Source organism: Sus scrofa, chromosome X, assembly GCF_054392235.1.
Source record: "Sus scrofa isolate SSC_HxYL_T2T_F1_AM1 chromosome X, Sscrofa_HxYL_maternal_Yorkshire_Landrace_v2.0, whole genome shotgun sequence".
In the NCBI taxonomy this organism is placed as follows: domain Eukaryota; kingdom Metazoa; phylum Chordata; class Mammalia; order Artiodactyla; family Suidae; genus Sus; species Sus scrofa.
This window is the reverse complement of record NC_139401.1, coordinates 97,010,546-97,029,155: the sequence shown is the minus strand read 5'-3', so window position 1 is coordinate 97,029,155 and position 18,610 is coordinate 97,010,546. Positions and strand designations below refer to the sequence as shown.

General features: G+C 38.1%; 1 protein-coding gene across 50 annotated transcripts in view; it reads right to left on the bottom strand.

Annotated features, from left to right (window-relative positions):
• The window catches only part of PWWP3B (PWWP domain containing 3B), a 29,218-nt gene extending 10,907 nt beyond the window's left edge, over positions 1 to 18,311 (bottom strand). For 3 of the 50 annotated variants that reach the window (XM_085008054.1, XM_085008057.1, XM_085008060.1), the window contains exons 1-5: positions 18,202 to 18,311; positions 15,180 to 15,357; positions 11,046 to 11,222; positions 10,162 to 10,329; positions 8,579 to 8,756 (exon numbers count right to left, since the gene is read on the bottom strand). The gene's annotated coding sequence lies outside the window, so the exon portion shown is untranslated. Of the gene's footprint in view, positions 1 to 1,354; positions 2,845 to 8,578; positions 8,757 to 10,161; positions 10,330 to 11,045; positions 11,223 to 15,179; positions 15,358 to 18,201 lie in introns of those variants that run through there. The other 47 variants (XM_085008052.1, XM_085008058.1, XM_021079727.2 and 44 more) reach the window with 28 other exon arrangements.
• Between the last annotated feature and the right edge of the window lie 299 nt (positions 18,312 to 18,610).

The window sequence follows — 18,610 nt, the reverse complement described above, 5'->3', positions numbered from 1 at the left end:
TCTTATTATAGAATTCATCTTTACAAAGCTTTCAAAATCGTATTATATAATTAAAAGAGGATTAATCAGGCCAACATAAATATGGATTTATTTAAATGAAGAGATATATTCAATTATATATTTTATAATGTAGTATGTCTCATTCTGTCTTATTCCACATGTTTGGGAAACACCAAATGCACATAAAATGTGGTCATTACATTAAAACTATACTTTCCTGTGTTTATTTTGTCTATTTTCTATATTGCATGCACATAAATCAGGAAATGCTACACCACCTCACCATTTTGCAAACGAAATGCAAAGGAAAAAATTAATTCCTTGGACAACATTTTATCTTTCATTATTTTGTAGGAAGAGGGGGAGAAGAATGAGAACCAATAATAATTAATGCTAATGCTACTACTACTATCATAATGAAGCTATACAATAATTATAAATATAATAATACCTAATACTTGTAAAGCTTTTCGCATGCCAGGTACTGCTCCCAGCACTTGACATATTATCTCATTTAATAATCAGGTGGTTATTTCATGTAGGAGAGTCCCATAACCAACTCATTCTGCATAACAGGAGTAACACTATTAATAATAATGACAAAGATGATAGAAACCAAAACTGTTTTCTTGCCATGTGCCAGGCACTCTGCCAAGTGCTTTATATACACCATCTCCCTTGCTTCTCACAAAATCATGTCAGGTGGATAATTCTTAGTATTCCCAAATTGTAGATGAGGCGTTAGAGAGATTAATTAACTTTTACAAGGGTATCTAGAGAGTACCCGGGCATAGGGGATTTGAATCCAGGTACTCTGACTCCAGAGTCCATGTTATTAATCACTGAACCTACCTCGTCGCAAATGAAAAATGCTCTCAAAGTGTGGGCTGGATGAATGGGTGAATTAATGAATCCGAAATAGTTATGCACCAGGAGTTACTGGAACTTAAATGAGAATCCTGTATCTAATTTAACATAAATTAGTCTTTTATAATGTAATTATGGGAGGGAGTGACATCTCGTCACTTCTGCCAAATTCTGTTGGTTGGAAGCAAGTCACAGGTTCCGCCCTCACTTAAGGGGAGGGAATTACACAAGGGGGTGTGTCACCTAGGGTATGTCTACCACAATACCATATGACTCCATTTATGTGACATTTTCAAAAAGGTAAAAGTATAGTGACAGGATCAGTGGCTGCCAGGGGTTACAGGTAGGGAGAAGGTGTGACTATACGAGGAGAGCAAAGGGAGTTGTGGGGGTGATGGAATCTTCTGTATCCTGACTGTGTGACTGTATGAATCTATACATGTGTAAAACCCAAAGAAGTGTATACAAAAAAGGCATGTATTATGTATGACACTTTAAAATATGCTTTTAATGTGTAATAATTTCAAAATAAAAATTTAAATAGAAAAAATTATTAACTATTATATAAAAAATCAACTCTTCATAGGTATGCTATAGGAACCGTCTGCTTCTTCCTAAAGCATGGTTAATAACAAAGAAACAAAAACAACACCCATACACATATTAATATAAAGCATTAGTTCCATTTTGACTTAGCATACAAAAAGCTACGAGCACATGTCACCCGTAACTTAACAATGATAAAAATCTAAATAATCTACAAAACCATAACATCCCTTGAGCTCATCACAGAACTGAGGTAAAATAGCACAGGAAAATCTACTCAATAGTTTTCAATAACCTATATGGGAAAAATGCATATATTTATATGTATCACTGATTCACTTTGCTGTATACCTGAAACTAATACAACACCGTAAGTCGACTACACTACAATAAAATTTGATAAAAACATAAATAAATGTAACATGTCAATATTAAAAAAAAATAGATTCCAAGGGGTAACCCCTTAACCCTTTGGCAAAGCATGGAGACTGAAGAAGCTGTCATGAAAGCAGGTAAAGATAAATCAGTTGAACTTTTAATGAATTATTAAATTCTCAAACTCTTAATGGGCCAGTGCGTCAGTAGTTTGGAATATGTGGCACCCAAGACACCTATGCACTCCCTACCTAGTTATTTTTCACAGTCCTTAACCAGAAGCACACAAACATGACTGGGGACAACTCAAGAGCAAAAAGAGCTCATGTCAGTGGTTCAGGTGTGCAGGAGGCAACCAGCTGTTGCTGGCAGACATTCATGTAGCCCCACACACTTATCCAAAGCCTTCTGTCATAGGAAGCAAAAGCCTTAAGTCACTAGGGGGGAAGCTAATGCCATTTTTCTGGGGAGGGGGAGATAGGAAACCCTCCCATTCCCAAGAAAAAGGCAGGATTCATTGCTTCTGGGGAGCAGTAGAAGCAAAAAACCCTCTGCCCTTGAGGAAGAGCAGGAAACCCTGGAGTCCAGGATCCTATATGAATAAAAAGCAGTGGTGAGCTGCTGCTGAGGAAGCGGCAAGAATGTATCTCCCGCTGAAGATCAGCCCCAGATACAAATTAGAGGTTAGCTGTCATTTGGAGAGGAAAGAATGCTGAAAACATGCAACCATCAGTCTAGATACATGGGGCCTGTATAAGGCTAAGGCTGGACAGAACAACTCCCTGCCTCACCATGAGCCTAGCACCCAATAATAACAGGAGCCCACTGCTGCAAAATAGGCAAGAGCATAAAGAGAGACATCGTTCTCCCCAACCAGTGGCACAGGTGTAAAGGAGCTGCTGAAAATTTAGGAGGAAGAAAGATCATTGAGCAAAGTCCTCTGGCACTCAAGCTGCACTCCAAGCAAAACAATGTTATCCAAGCCAGATGATAATGAAGTGAGAAAAGGAGGAGACAGTCTTCCATGCATTTTATGATACCAGCATTAACCTCATACTAGAAAAAAAATAAAAAGAAAATTATAGGTCAATGTGTCTCATAAACAGAGACAAATCCAATGATATAGATACAGAAATGATATAGTATTATATAGAAAATGATACAGAAAAACCCCAATGGTTTAGAAAAAGGATGAAACATTGCGACTAAATGGTGTTTATTCTGGAAGTGAAAGGATGGTTATACATTTGCCAATCAATCACTGTAATTCACCATATCAATAGACTAAATAAAGAAGAAAAATGAGATCACCTCAGTTGATGCAGAAAAAACATTGGACATAATTCCATAGACATGCATGATAAAAACGTTTAGCAAACTTGGGATTAAAGGGATCTCACTCAAGCTGATTAAAGGCATCTACAAAAACCCTAAAGTTAAATCATACTTAATGGTGAAACACAGAATGATTTTCCCCTAAAATCAGGGACAGAGGATGTCTGCTTTCACCACTTCTAGTCATCATTATATTGGAGATGCTAGCCAGTAAATAACACCTGAAAAATAAATTAAAGGCATGCAGATTGGAAAGGTAGAAATAAAACTGTTTTAATTGCAGACAACATGATGATCTATGCAGAAAATCCCAATGAATTTACCAGAAGAAAAAAAAAAAGCTACCAGATATAATATGTAAGTTTATCAATATCACCATATAAGGGCAACATAATTTATTTCTATACAATAAAATTTGGGGCATTCCAGTGGACCAAAAATTTGACTGCAGCAGCTCAGGTCACTGCGGAGGTGCGAGTTTGATCCTTGACACACTGAAGTGGGTTGAAGGATCTGGTGTTGCCACAGCTGCAGAGTAGGTTACAAATGTGGCTTGGATTCAATTCCTGACTCAGGAATTGAATGCTGCGAGTGTGGCCATAAAAAAAATTTTGGAAGTTGTAGGTCAACAAAGTACCATTTATAATGTCATCAAAACCCAGAAAATACTAAGTTAAAATTAATGTAACAAATATGTGCATAATTTGTATGCTGAAGATTTCAAAATACTGATGAGAGAACTTAAAGAAGACCCGAATAATGGAGAAATGTATCAGGTTCATTGACTGAAAGATGAACTATTTTTAGCATGTAACTACTCCCCAAACCTCTGCTCTTCAAAAATAAGACAAAAATCCAGAGTGGGAGAATATATTTGCAAAACAAATATCTGATAAAAAAAACCTAAAACACTTGTATCTAGAATATATATAAAGAACTCTTACAATTCAAAAATAAGATTAACAATTCAATTTTAAAAATGGACAACCAATTTAAACATATGCTTATCAAAGAAGATACGAATGTCATATGAACACATTAAAAGATTCTCAATGTGATTAGTGATTAAAGATACATGCGTAAAACTACAATGAGACACCGCTAACAACTTTATAAAAATGGCTAAAATTAAAAAGAGAAAAATTCTAACAGTATCAAATCCTGGCAATGGTGTAGAGCTTACACACTGCTGGTGGAAATACAAAATATCACAGCTACTTCAAAAAGCAGTTTCGCAGTTTCTAATACAGTTAGACGTACACTTACCAAAAAGCAAGAAATCCCACTCCTTGCATACTTACCCAAGAGAAGTGAAATTTAGGTAAAAAGATCTGTTCTGGAATGCTTGTAACAATTTTAATCATAATCAGCAAAAACTATAAATCTACGGGTAAGCTGATTCACAAAATGTAAGATAAAAGAATGCCTATAGGCTACAATAAGGAATAAACCAATGATATGCGCAAGTACATGGGTAAATATCGGAAATGTTATGCTAAGTGAAAGAAGCCAGATGCACACGGCTAGATATTGTATGATTCCATTTATATGATATTTTGGAAAATGAAAAACTATAGGGGCAGAAATCAGACCAATGGTTGCTGGGATAGAGGGAGTAATGACTACAGTGAGGAAGAAAGGAAATATTCTGTAGCCTGGCTCTACCGGTTATTACATGACTGTATATGTTTGTCAAGATTCATCAGACTATACACCTATAAGAGTGAATTTAACCCTATGTAAACTACCTTAATAAATGAGTCTTAAAAAGGTGTCCAATCAGAATATGACCTGTATGGAAAGCTGGTATTTTACAGTGAGAGTAATGGGGATACACACAGGAATTTTATTTGTACTTTTGGTCAATGATTGTCAAAGGAGGTTATGAGGACCACAAGGTATGTGTAAAAATATCTTCTGTAACGTACAAAGAACATTTTAGATATTCAACTTGTTGAAACCTGCTTAACTAATTTTTATTAACTCCTATTTTTGAATTTGCTTTAGAAATGTGTGAGACAGGTGTTTGAGACATATGACTTTTGATGCAGTTATGTAACTCTGTGCATAAATTCGTATCTCCACTAAATATCTCTTTCATTGAAAGTCAGGCAACAGAAGACAAGTATCAAGAATCCAGAGGACATCAGCACCTTACAGCATGTGTAATTTATTCTTATTGGCAGAGTATTTAACGCCACTGAGGTTCTCACATGCCATTTAACCACATGAGTAGAAGGAAAGGAAGGACAGAAGCCAAAGTGCTATGATCTAGCGACAGAGATCTGGTTAAGAGTATGTCCTGAGTGAGAAAGCAGAAGCCAAATAACATAAGAGAGACAAAGTGGTTCCAGAATAAATAAATGCCAATATTTTTAGTGTATGAGGTTCATATAAAAGAGTAGAAAATGGTCCATTTAGAATACTCCCAAAGACCACCAGGGGGCCATGAGCATAGGTAAAGCAAGAAATCTTAGCTCCTTCACGAATATTCAAAATAGTCAAGGACCTCTAAGGTATAGGCACAAACAACTAAAACTGTTTTTAAACAAAGTTAAAATCCTATTAATGTTCACAGGCCAAATGTAAGCCCACTTGAAGGGGGAGAACTTCAGAAGAAAACTTATTAAGAATGAGAATTCCTCCTACTGTATAGCACAGGGAACTATTGCCAATCTGTTTGTTTTTGCTTTTTAAGGCCGCACCTGTGGCACAGGGAAGGTCCCAGGCTAGGGGTCGAATTGGAACTACAGCTGCCGGACTACACCACAGCCACAGAGACACTGGATCTCAGCTGCATCTCTGACCTATGCTGCAGCTTGCAGCAACACTGGATCCTTAACCTATTGAACAAGGCCAGGGATCAAACCCACATCCTCACGGACACTATGTTGGGTTCTTAACCTGCTGAGCCACAATGGGAACTCTCTCCAATCTCTTGTGATAGAACATGATGGAGGATAACATGAGAAAAAGAATGTGTATGTATGACTGGGTCACTTTGCTGTACAGTAGAAATTGAGGCACTGTAAACCAACTATACTTTAATTTAAAAAATTTTACAAATGAATGAGAATTCCAGGTAAGAAAAAGGGAAGCCAGGTAGTAATTCCCTGCCAGGGCCAAAGGGACATGATAATTTCTGGTCAAATGTATGTGAACATGATACAGAAAAGAGGAAAAAATCCCAACCAGTGGCCTGGAGGACACAAGAACCTGCTAGGTTTGGAGATTTTGTATTTTCTAGGTAATGCTAAAACCTACACAGGATGAAGCTGACAGGAGTTCAAGAGTCAGGATGATGGAATGGGAGGCATCAGAAGACATAAAATGAAAGAAAGATTGATGAGGATCCCACATCATCATCACAGCGCATAGCAAATAAAGCTTTATTGCGCTCTGAGGATTGAAGGAGACAGACTAGGCTGTAGTGTTCTTCACAAGATTAACAAGCAAAGAGAAAGACGTTCACTGGATCTGTCTTGGAGGATTTCAAGATAAAGGGAACCTTTGTCCCACCGCACCCTCCATCCCTGCCATCCACTGAGACACTCGCAGGAAAGGAAGTATTCAGGCTGGACCAAAATGATTCCTGTGAGCACTCTGAATAAAGGTACTTACCAGTTCTTTGGTGAGGAGATACAGGAGACGATTAAAGATACACTGTCTACACTTCAGAGGTTCTCAGACAAGCATTATGGCAAGGTTGTTATGTGTTAGAACTTCTCAGATAGATATCTAGACATGGGTTTGGGACTGAGTGCTAACTTGAATAGCTCACTAAAGGGACCACTGGTACCACCAGATATCAAAATATATTACAAGTTTAAACAATTCTCCAAGTCCAATAACAATCTAAGTATGTAGCAACTTAGGAGTAGGAGTAGATGTGAACATAAGGAAGGGGAAAAGAAGAAAAGATGTTGAAAATAATCTACTGAAGATCTGAATGTGTAGGTAATTGATTGGTTCATCTGGATACAGACTGGAAATCAATCAGTAAACTCTGAATCGTCTAGAAAAATCCTCAGGTTGTTGGTCTGTGTATGACTGCCTGGTTGACCACAAAAACTGTGATTTTAGAGGCATCTATTGCCTTAGGGCTACTAAGTAGCTTCCTCCTTTTGTGCTTATATATGTCCTCCTGAAAAATTGCAAAGAAGCTGGAATAAATAATTCTGAATGGGCGATAGTGGTTTAAAGAAAAGGCAAAGAGAAAAGACAATAAGCAAAGGGATTTCTTCTATCAAAGGGGAAGGAAGGTGGAATATAACAATGGTGAAGAGACACAAAAAGATGAATAAATACTGGCACCAAAGAAACATACTGTGGTTGGGGAAAATTTATTTGAAAATCCAAGAAAAGACAAATAGTTCTTTAATGCCCCAGTATGTAGGCCTATTAAATATAAGGAATGAATGAGTGTGTATATGGTGGGAGCTTGGGTAAGGGGTGTGTTGAGGAACACATCAGGGACACCTTTTCTGTTATTGGGTATTTTATTATTTTATTTTATTTTATTTTATTTACTTTAGGGCCGAAGGTATAGCATATGGAAATTCCTAGGCTAGGGTAGAATTGGAGCTGCAGCTGCCAGCCTACACCACAGCCACAGCAATGCCAGATCCGAGCCTTCTGTGACCTACACTGCAACTCATGGCAACGCTGGATCCTTAACCCACTGAGCGAGGCCAGGGATCGAACCCACATCCTCATGGATACTAGTTGGGTTTGTTACCACTAAGCTACAATGGGAATTCCTGTTACTGGGTATTTTAGTATTTTGGGTCCTTTTGAGGTTTATTCTAGGGTAATCGCCTTTTAATTTTTTAAAGCTGCCGCTGCTGCCCTATCTTCCCAAGGCAGCCAGACACAGATACTAGGTTTTGTGTCTCCTGGATTCAGGCAACAATACAATGACCTCATTAAGAGGATAAGCTTAGGAGTCAGATATTTGGAATGGCTGTCATGGCTACTTATTGGATAAGGTAGTTTTCAAGGATTTATTGAGTCAGGCAGTTGGCTGGGACCTGCAAGTCTTCCTTAGGTAGACAGCATCATACTCATTTGTATAATTTCTTTTTTATGTTGAAAAGACGATTTCTGCTTTATCTTCAAGACACAGAAATATCCTGCCTGGTGGTGATCATGGCCAGTGGCTCTCCTCAGGTGGCCAGCAGTGTGGGGCCCGGGTGCCCGGCCCCCAGGGGCAAAAGGAGCACACAAGGCCCATTACCAGTAAGGGCCTTGAGGCACCAGAGGGTGGTGTGATCTGAACTGGGGCTGTGTCATTTGCATTATTTCTTCATAGGAGTTTTACACATTTATTTATTTCCTGAATAGAATCGGTGGTTCTTCATTTAAAAAGATATGGTCCCTGAACCAGAATGAAAATAAATTGCACTCCGCAGTCTTAATTTAACTATGTTTTAACATGAAATGGGAAGAGCCTTACCCAATGTCTCGTGGATTGTGGAGGTTATGATCCGGTTGTTTATAGTCTCACTCCGACTGCTTGTCCAGCAGAGCCCTCCCCCTGCTCGGCACTTTGGTGGTCGCGCTGCCTTTCTGGGCCTCAACTGGCATCACATGCAGACTCCCCAGCTCAAGCGCATCTCTGATGTTAACCTAAGCTGTCCAAAAGGAGACAGGGAATCAAACCAAATACATGGAAAAGGCATAAAGGAGCTTCCCTGCCAGAACTTTAGCAGGCATGTCGTTCTGACACACAGGGATGAGATGAAATTGCATCTGTGATGTAGACGCCTTGTTTATTTTCCTCCTTGTTCTTATTTGAAATGTCGTCTGTGATACAGTTCTGTTATTAGGCTCACATGAAAATCGTCCCTCTCATGAAAAAGTATGCTCAGGGGACAGGAAAGAAGGGAAATAACAATTGCCGTGTGTTTCTCTTTGGCCCACATCTGTGTTAGCTCCTCTTTTTTTTTTTTTTTTTTTTTAAATGCTCTCTGTTTGAGGTCCCACATCAGTCCTCATGTAGGGCTTTTTCTTCTAGATAGGTACAATTTTTTCAGTGGAACTACAATCACACTCTACATGCTGTCTTGGGGTCTGCTAATATAAAATACGTTTCATGGCATTGTTTGCTCACTTCATAAAAATAGTTGCCAGGAGAAAATTTGGAAAAATCCTACAGGCGCCATCTTGTGACCAGGGCCAGAGCTGCATCGTGTTACTACTAGACCCTTCTTAGGGGAAAAGGGTGGGAACTTAACAACCTGGCAAGCCAGCAGTTTTCTCAGGCTTCTAGAATATACCATACTCAAATTTAGAGTTTTGTTATGCATAACACAAAAAACGGAATGCTAATGCCCTCCAACAGTCTGATAAAAAAATCACGTTTACTAAAAACTGAAAAGAAGGATTTTTTTAAAAAAGTGTAATTCTGGAAAAAAATCAATATTACTGATATTTGTGAATATATTTCAATATTTTTTCTTTACTATATACACAAATACATATAATTTAAAACTAGCTTTTTACCATGCTCAAGTGCACAGTTTGAAAGTTTTTTATATCAGTAAGTAATGTGGTTTTGTCTGAATCACTTCAAATGTAATTTTCCTGCTAATTTATAACATTCTACCTCAAACTTTTTTCTGATATTGTTAAAAAATGGCTACATATGTATTAAGAATTACTTTTAAATAGAGATATTAAAGGCAGTCCTGTCTCTCAAACTACACAAGTAATCCATTAGTAAGTAGCCTTCTATTTTTTCTAAAGTTGTTACACATATTGTATTAACAGTCTTCTACCTTGAAATACATAATATGGTGCTTGCCATTCTGTAATTTGCATTTTTGGCCTGATACTACTTCTCAGACATCCTTTCAAATCACTACACATTCATATACTTCCGTATGACAGCTATATAACATTCAATTGTATGGTATGGATGTACTACCTCACATAATATTTTTAAAACTATTGATAGTGATAAACCAAATCCTCTCTCTGTCTCACTCTTAAACTTAACAGATAGAGAAAAATGGTTATTGCTGACCATGGCCATACCTGTGGTCTGAAAGAGTGAGTTGCAAGGAGGACACATGCAAGGCTGCAGCCAACACAGCAACCAGGCTATGCGCTTGATCAGGTCCAGGAAAATTTCCACTATCCGCAAAAGATGGGGAGAGGTGGGTATGTCTGCATGTCTGTGTGTGTCTCTGGATGCTTATGTGTCTAAAACCAAATGGGTACACATTTATTTCAGCTTCATTTTGCTCTGCTAATTATAAAAATGATCATGGAATAAAGCAGTTCCAAAACTGCTGAAATTGGTTAAAAGTATATTTTGAAATACCCAGTGTTCTGAATACACCAGTGATGTTGACTTTTAACATGGGAGTCTAGTTCCCTCTGGAAGGAAAATGCGCACACACAAACACACACACACATATATATATTTAAATGTTATCACTCAGTAGCAGATTGAATCCCTTCCATCTTCGCTGTACATTTATATTTGTGTTTGAATGTGTCGAGCACTTTTTACGGTGACATTTTTCAATCAGTTATATTGTGTATAGAATCATAAATGTTTAAATATAATACAATCTGTAATGAGGATAGAAACGTGGAATGCCATGTAAAAAATTAACATGAACAGCATGCCTCACTGAGTCTTAATTTAGATGCTGTAATCTGATCACCCATTCCCACACTGTGGACTTCAAAAAATATCGGGAGAAACTGAATTTTCAGGGGATGGATTCTGTCACAGGAACAGGAATTTTCCCCAACTATATCCTATTCCCACCTCTCCCAGGCAGAAATCTTTTTTTTTTTTTTTTCTCCGTAACACCAAAGCCCGAAGAAATTCCCAGGGAAAAAAAAACCAAAAAAAAAAAAAAAAAAAAAAAAAAAAAAAAAAAAACTAGCTTTAAGACAGCCATTACCTTGAAGCTTCTTGTCAGCTGCAGCCTCGTGAAATGCAGCCCCTCCCCCGAGAGTGGCCAAGCAGAGCTCAGTTCCAAGCTTCTCAGAGGATGCTCCGCCCCCTCCCTGTGATGGGGAAAGCAGGGGGCCTTTCCCTCAATTAGAGGGAGGAGAATCGCCAAGTTAACTGAAATTCACTTAAAGGGGAAAAACGTTCATTTTTAAAAGACTTAAAAAGAGAAATGGCAACATGCGGCTCTTTAATTTCCATTCACACCACAGGGGGAGGTGATTCTTGAAAATAAATGGCAAATACCCTTATCATATAATAAAGACCCAGTTCAAAATATCTCTTACCGTATTTTTCTTGCCTTTTCTGGTAAAATTTCTACAAAAGATTTTAAGACCCAGCTGGTCAAGGTCCACTAAAAAGACCCGCTAAGTCCTTGTTTGTGACGGCAGTGAATTCATACATTATTTTATGGAGAATTAAATCTTTACAATTTGCATTCTCCTGACCCTGGGGCATGACATGTCTCTTTTACTCAGTGTGTCTCACTCATCCTTCAGAAAGTTTCCATTTTTTTTCAAGTGAAGTCATTTTTTAAACAGAAGACATCAAGCAAAATCTTCATTGAGCGATATGTATCTGAATATAGTAAAATGGAAAAAAAAATTTCTGGTAAAAACACTAGAAAGCCAAGTGGACAACAGAAGAAGAAACTCGACAAACTGGTTTTGTTTCAAAAAATAGCTCTACTCTAAAGTAGCTTTTTACAGATTAATAAGAAAAGAACAGGGAAGTACAATACATGAGCAAGGGACATAGACAATTTACGATATTCTGAGGGAAAAATCCTTACCCACTCCCAATATTTACTTCCCTGTGAGCAAGCACATGCAGTGCACCCACAGGTATCGCTGTCCTTGAACTGTTGCAAACCTCCAAGCTGTTTGGTAAAATTGTTTAAATTTGGTGTTTTAAGGCCTGCCTGACTCTCACAATATCAGTGCCCTGCCACCTACCTTCACCTTATACGAAAGCCAACACTTAGGCTTCCATCTGCAGCTTCATTTTTTTTTTTTTTTTAATCAATTGGTTCAATTTGTTTAGGGGAGAAAGGGAGGTGCTATTCCTTCAAACATTCAAAATAAAATTTAAAACTAAACAATCCAGAAAAAGACACTCACCTTTTCTAATAAAGAGATGCAAACAAACAGCAATGAGGTTTCCTTTTTCTACCTAATGTGACTTATAATGAAGCCAAAAAAATGATACAGGGGACAGTTGGCAAGAGACTTAGGAAATGGGCACTCCTGCTCCTGGGCAAGGTCATAAAGCTGGGAAGAGGGCAAATCAAAATCCAAGCAAAAGTCTTATCTGAGTCCCAAACAGAAAGATATGTTTTCTCTCCACTAGTACTCACCGTCCCGTGGGCCTGGAACTCTGTCTCTTGAGTCCAACCAAGGATGATGTCATGTACCTTTAGTCTGCGGGGGAATTAGTGAACGTAACCCCCCAGTGTGTGTTGCTTATTCTATGTCCCTGCTGGTGAACACACTGGCGAACTACAACAATCTTCAATAATTACCTATTTATCTATGAACTCTCCATCTTTTCATATATATCTACATTCTTTTTTTTCTGTCTTTTTTTTTTTTTTTTTTTGCCATTTCTTAGGCCACTCCCGTGGCATATGGAGGTTCCCAGGCTAGGGGTCGAATCAGAGCTGCAGCCACTGGCCTATGCCAGAGCCGCAGCAACGCAGGATCCGAGCCGTGTCTGCAACCTACACCACAGCTCACGGCAATGCCAGATCCCCAACCCACTGAGCAAGGCCAGGGATTGAACCCGCAACCTCATGGTTCCTAGTCGGATTCGTTAACCACTGAGCCACGACCAGAACTCCAACATTCTTACACAAATTAAAAAAAAAAATGTTTCTGCACTATGCTTTTGCACTGGCCATGTCTGCATTATAGTTTCGGTTGGCCATGGAGTAGTTATGACATATCTCTTTTCGGTTGCAGGGGTCTGGCAGTACCTTCCCTTTCAGACAGATATGGCTCTTCCTGGACAGGCCCTGAAAACCATTTGTTCTGCAGAGAAACGCCCATTTCAACCCACCCCCACTTACAACTGGCAACTCCTTGTTCTTGGGCTTTTGTGGTGTGCAATTTCTAATTCAATATCCTCTTTTATTGGGCTTTTTGTGTTCACAAAATAGCAAGAGATGAAGAGTTAAATTTAGATCTTTATTGCCTTTAACCTAGGGGTGTTGTTTCCCAGGAAGTGACAAAACCTGCATACTGCCAATGGATCATTCTGAGAGTTCTCTTAAGATAATGTTAGGCTAATTTAAAAACAAAAAATTATAAAGTGTAGGTCAAGTCGGTGAGGTTCTCACAACCCCAACATGGGAAATGAGTAAACACGACTCCTGTCTCCTGCCTCCTCTGACTAATTCAGGTTAGAGAAATGGTGCTGCAGTATGACACAGCTCTTCCTGTGATTAACAAAGAGAAAGAAAACTGTCTGCATCAGAGGCTCTAAAGAAAGAAGCCATCATTCTTCCAGAGACACATAACAGAAGGGTCGGGCTGGATCAGAATTACTCCTGTAACCAATCTGAGTAAAGGACATCAAAGGTTCTTTGGGGAGGAGATATGGATTTCTGTTGGCAGAACCCAATGTCTAGCCTTTAAGAGTTTGTCACAGAGGTATGTCTCCAAAGCATTCGAACAGGCAGGCAGGCAGGCAGACAGTTGTGGGTATGAAAGCTTTATTACCTCAGGGGAGAGAAAAAGTTCAAATCCTTGACAACTGTGCTAACCTGTTATGTCCCCATACTAGACAGCATAGTGAAGATACATGCATGACTCACATGCCTCTCTGACATTAACCTCGGTTGTCTAAATATTAAAGCACATTTAATGCTATAATAATAAAAAATAGAGTTTAGTACCCTGGTGTGTAGTGAGAGATAGATGAGGCAGGAAGGATGGGAAAAAGGGGCAAAAAAGTCCTAATTTAACCAGAGAGAAAGCGAATTTGCACATGGTCAGTCAGTGCATCTGGATACAGACATCGATCAATAGATACACAGTGTGCTGGCAAATTCCTCAGGACACTGGTCTGGTTCTAGCTGCCTGGTTTTCTAGAAAAGCGGTGTTTTTGAAGAGTCCTTAGCTCTATTGTGTTAGGGCTAGTAAAGGGCTCTCACCTGCTGTGGCCTCTTCTTATCGTTCTGCGTAAAGTGTTTTCGATGGGCAACAACTGAATTAGATGAAAATATGGCAAAAAAGAAAAGGAATCGGCTCAGTTTACTCGGCTAAGCAGAAAGAACATGGACAATGAGGTTGAAGATAAGACACAAATCAGAACAAAGAGTGCAGAGCAGACAGAGGTCAGAGACACGGACATCTTTGGGGGAAGGGGAACAAAAACAGAGAAGAATTATGAGAACACAAACCCAATATCACATCTTTATTATTTCTGTTGTACCATGAGAAGCGAAGGCATGTGGATGGGGCTTTGAAAGTGCCATGGACGTTATCTGTGTTCCAGGATAATTTGGGCCTTTTAAACCCACTAGGTTATCATGAAGGAATCCTGGGGTTTAATGTTTCCAAAGCTACGAGTGCTGCCCTGTCTGTTCAAAGCAACCAGCGATCTCATGCACCAACAACCTTTTTCCAGAGAGTATACAGAACTCTATTTAAGGAAGGTTGTGAAACCTTAAACAGGTCTGAAGAAATACTTGTAACTATGCTATCTAGTATGTGGTGATGACAACCTAGCACAGCTGTCAAGGATTGGAGAGTCAGGCATGGCTGGAACCTCTGGCAGATACCAGAATAGTCTCTTGCACTGTTTCTTCATGGTATTTTACCAAATGAGACATTTTTCCCCCAGATTGGAAGCTCTTTTAATTACAAAATATTATGGTTGCAGAACGGGAGCAAAATGAATTGTATTTCAGAGTCTCAACCTAATGTGATTTTAATATGAAATGTGACTTTTAATTTAAAATGCTCTGGCTGCAGAGCAGGAAGCAAAATAAATTATACCCCCAAATGCTCACCATGTTTTTAATGTGAAATACTGCAAGAAATGGGAAGATTTCATGTGAAATATGTAAGATTTCACTTACCCAATGTCTCGTGGATTGTGGAGGTTATGATCCGGTTGTTTATAGTCTCACTCCGACTGCTTGTCCAGCAGAGCCCTCCCCCTGCTCGGCACTTTGGTGGTCGCGCTGCCTTTCTGGGCCTCAACTGGCATCACATGCAGACTCCCCAGCTCAAGCGCATCTCTGATGTTAACCTAAGCTGTCCAAAAGGAGACAGGGAATCAAACCAAATACATGGAAAAGGCATAAAGGAGCTTCCCTGCCAGAACTTTAGCAGGCATGTCGTTCTGACACACAGGGATGAGATGAAATTGCATCTGTGATGTAGACGCCTTGTTTATTTTCCTCCTTGTTCTTATTTGAAATGTCGTCTGTGATACAGTTCTGTTACTAGGCTCACATGAAAATCGTCTCTCTCATGAAAAAGTATGCTCAGGGGACAGGAAAGAAGGGAAATAACAATTGCCGTGTGTTTCTCTTTGGCCCACATCTGTGTTAGCTCCTCTTTTTTTTTTTTTTTTTTTAAATGCTCTCTGTTTGAGGTCCCACATCAGTCCTCATGTAGGGCTTTTTCAATGGAACTACAATTTTTTCAATGGAACTATAATCACATTCTACATGCTGTCTCATAATCTGTTAATAGAAAATACATTTCATTGTTTTGTCCACTTCATAAAAATGGTTGCCTGGAAGAAAACTTAGGACACCTGGCAAATGCCATCTTGTGACTAGAACTAGAACTGCAATCACTTAGGTCCTTGGTAAGAAAGGGTAGGAACTACAAGCCATCACACAGAAGTTTTCTCAGGCTTCGAGACTATTTCATTCTCAAGAGTTGCGTGCATGTCATAGAAAAATGGGATCATATTTCCTCATTTTAATGTTCGTTATTATAATATCTTTCGATGCATACTGTATATCTTTCTTCCTCTTTTGATTTTTCAGGAAAGAAAGCAAATCCCTACAATAATGGTCAAAATATAACGGTTTGCTCTATATTATTTACAGGGTTTTCTTATACATATTTATAAATGTGCACGTCTTTTGAAAACAGACCTTTATATCTCCCAAGAATGTATTTTAACACCTTTCCACATCAGTAAATATTTTCTACATCATCTTTTTGTGAATTACAAGATTATTCCATATTTCTAAAATTTTATCTCTCATAATAAAAATTATTCAAGATTAAAATTTTCACAATAAGATTTAAAAAATGGAGAAATGTAACATTTAAAAGGTTGAAATGTTCTGTTTCCAACTACACTTATACCCCCAATTAATAAAGTAGCATGTACATTTCTAAAATTTTCTTGTCTCTGTTGAAATATTACAGACCATTCTGCAATTTGCTTTCTTTTAGAGTATACCTTCTATATCCTTTCTTATTTTTGCATTTAGCTCACTGTATTAGCTTATTATTTTTACAGCTGCATAGTATTCAAAATTATGGATGTATTATACTACATGACTATTCCATAGTATGTCAAACATTTTTGAATTCTTTCTCAAGAGTACATAAAAATACAAATAAATACCTCTGCTTGAACCAAAGTCTGGACAATAGTCTAAATATCTGAACTGCAAGAAAAGGACAAGCAACTAGATAACCAGCCTTTTCAGATCTACAGAAAAATCTACCTTCAGCTAAAGACAAGGGAGTGTGTGTGGGTATCTATTTAAATGTCTATAACAAAATGGATTTTTCTCTTTCAGCTCCATTATGTGTTTCCAAAACAAAATTTAAAGGTACTTAAAATCTAGAGAAGAAAATACATACCATTTGTACTCCAACCCCTGAGTTGTTCACTGCTTACATTTGAGTCTAATCCCCTTGATTTTTCCCTCATTATATATATACATACATACATATGCATATATATGTAGTTTCATCACATATATATGCATATATATGTAATTTCATCATATATACCTAATTTCAAAGTGTATTAATATATATGAATATATATTAGTCCATCCTTCATGCTAATATGTTTATGTTAGAATACGCTATCTGAAATTACATTTATTCATCAACATATCTGAACATCTTTATTTTTTATTTTTTTATTATTTTTTTAAGACTTGCAACTTTTATTTTTTTTCTACTGTACAGCATGGTGACCCAGTTACACATACATGTATACATACTTTTTTCTCACATTATCATGCTCCATCATAAGTGATGTTTCTATATGTTTAAACATTTTGGGGTCAGGTAGTTTTTTTCCCCCACGTTTTAAAATTCTCATCTCAGTAATTTTTATGCTAACATAGGTACTACATGCTACGTGAAATGTGAGAAAAGAAGTGGAAAATTTCCTCTTTTTTCCTTAGACATCATTTATTACTAGATATATTGTGTTTTACTATATCAGTGCATATCAACTATTTTTCAGTTTACGATCTTTCAGATATTTTTGACATTACAATATGAATAGGAATATAGCATTCTTTTGATGGCTAGGTAAAGATATAGACAATGATCTTCCTTTGCACATCCATAAAAGGCGATTCTTTTAAGACACTACATATTCCCTGACAAATAATCAAACTTCTTATTGTCAGGAGTACTTAAATTTGCAGTTATACATTACTTCACATTATTAGCAATTACTGTACAAACGTCACCAAGACAGTAAGATTGGTTAGAAACACAATTAACAACCAAAGTAAACATAAAAAGCAACCCTCCCAACTATTCACTTCACTTTTCATCTGGGATTATCACAATTCTCTCTCTCTTTTTTTCAAAATAAGGAAGATTCGGTTTCCAAGTTTTGTTTCATCATTTATCCCTGCTACCACTGCTTTTTTGACTGAAACATAAAATGCCCTGTTCCACAGTTAGCTTTTGCAACCTCACGAAGTATTTTTTCCGCAGGTGTAATCCGATCACCTCCCCCACTTTGCAAATGTGGACTTTTAAAATATCTGGAAGGAATACAAAATCCAGATGTTAATTCCCTCACGGAAACAACGACGCTCACAAGACGACACTCCTTTCCCACTCCTCCAAAACACCAGTCCCTTCTTTTCTCACCTTTACTGCCCAGTCTCCAGAAATCTCGGAAAATAACTAGCTTTTACGACAGCCATTACCTCCAAGCTTCTTCTCTTCTTCTCTCTTCGGCGGCGGAGGCCTCCCAAGTCTGTCTGTAATGCGGCTCCGCCCCCAAGACTGGCCAGGGCCGGCTCCCTTCCAAGCTTCTAGACGATGCTCCGCCCCCTCCCTGGGATGGGGAAAGCAGGAGGTCCTTCCCTCCCTTGGAGGGAGGAGAATCTACAAGTTAAACCAAAATGCCGTTCAAGGAAAAAAAAAATCATTTTAAAGGAGTTGAACGTGTAATGGAAACATATGTCTGTTCAATTTTGTTTCAAACCCCTGGGGTCTCTGATTTCCAGAGGCAAGGGAAAGAGGTAGCAAATCTCTTTTTCCTATAATGAAAATG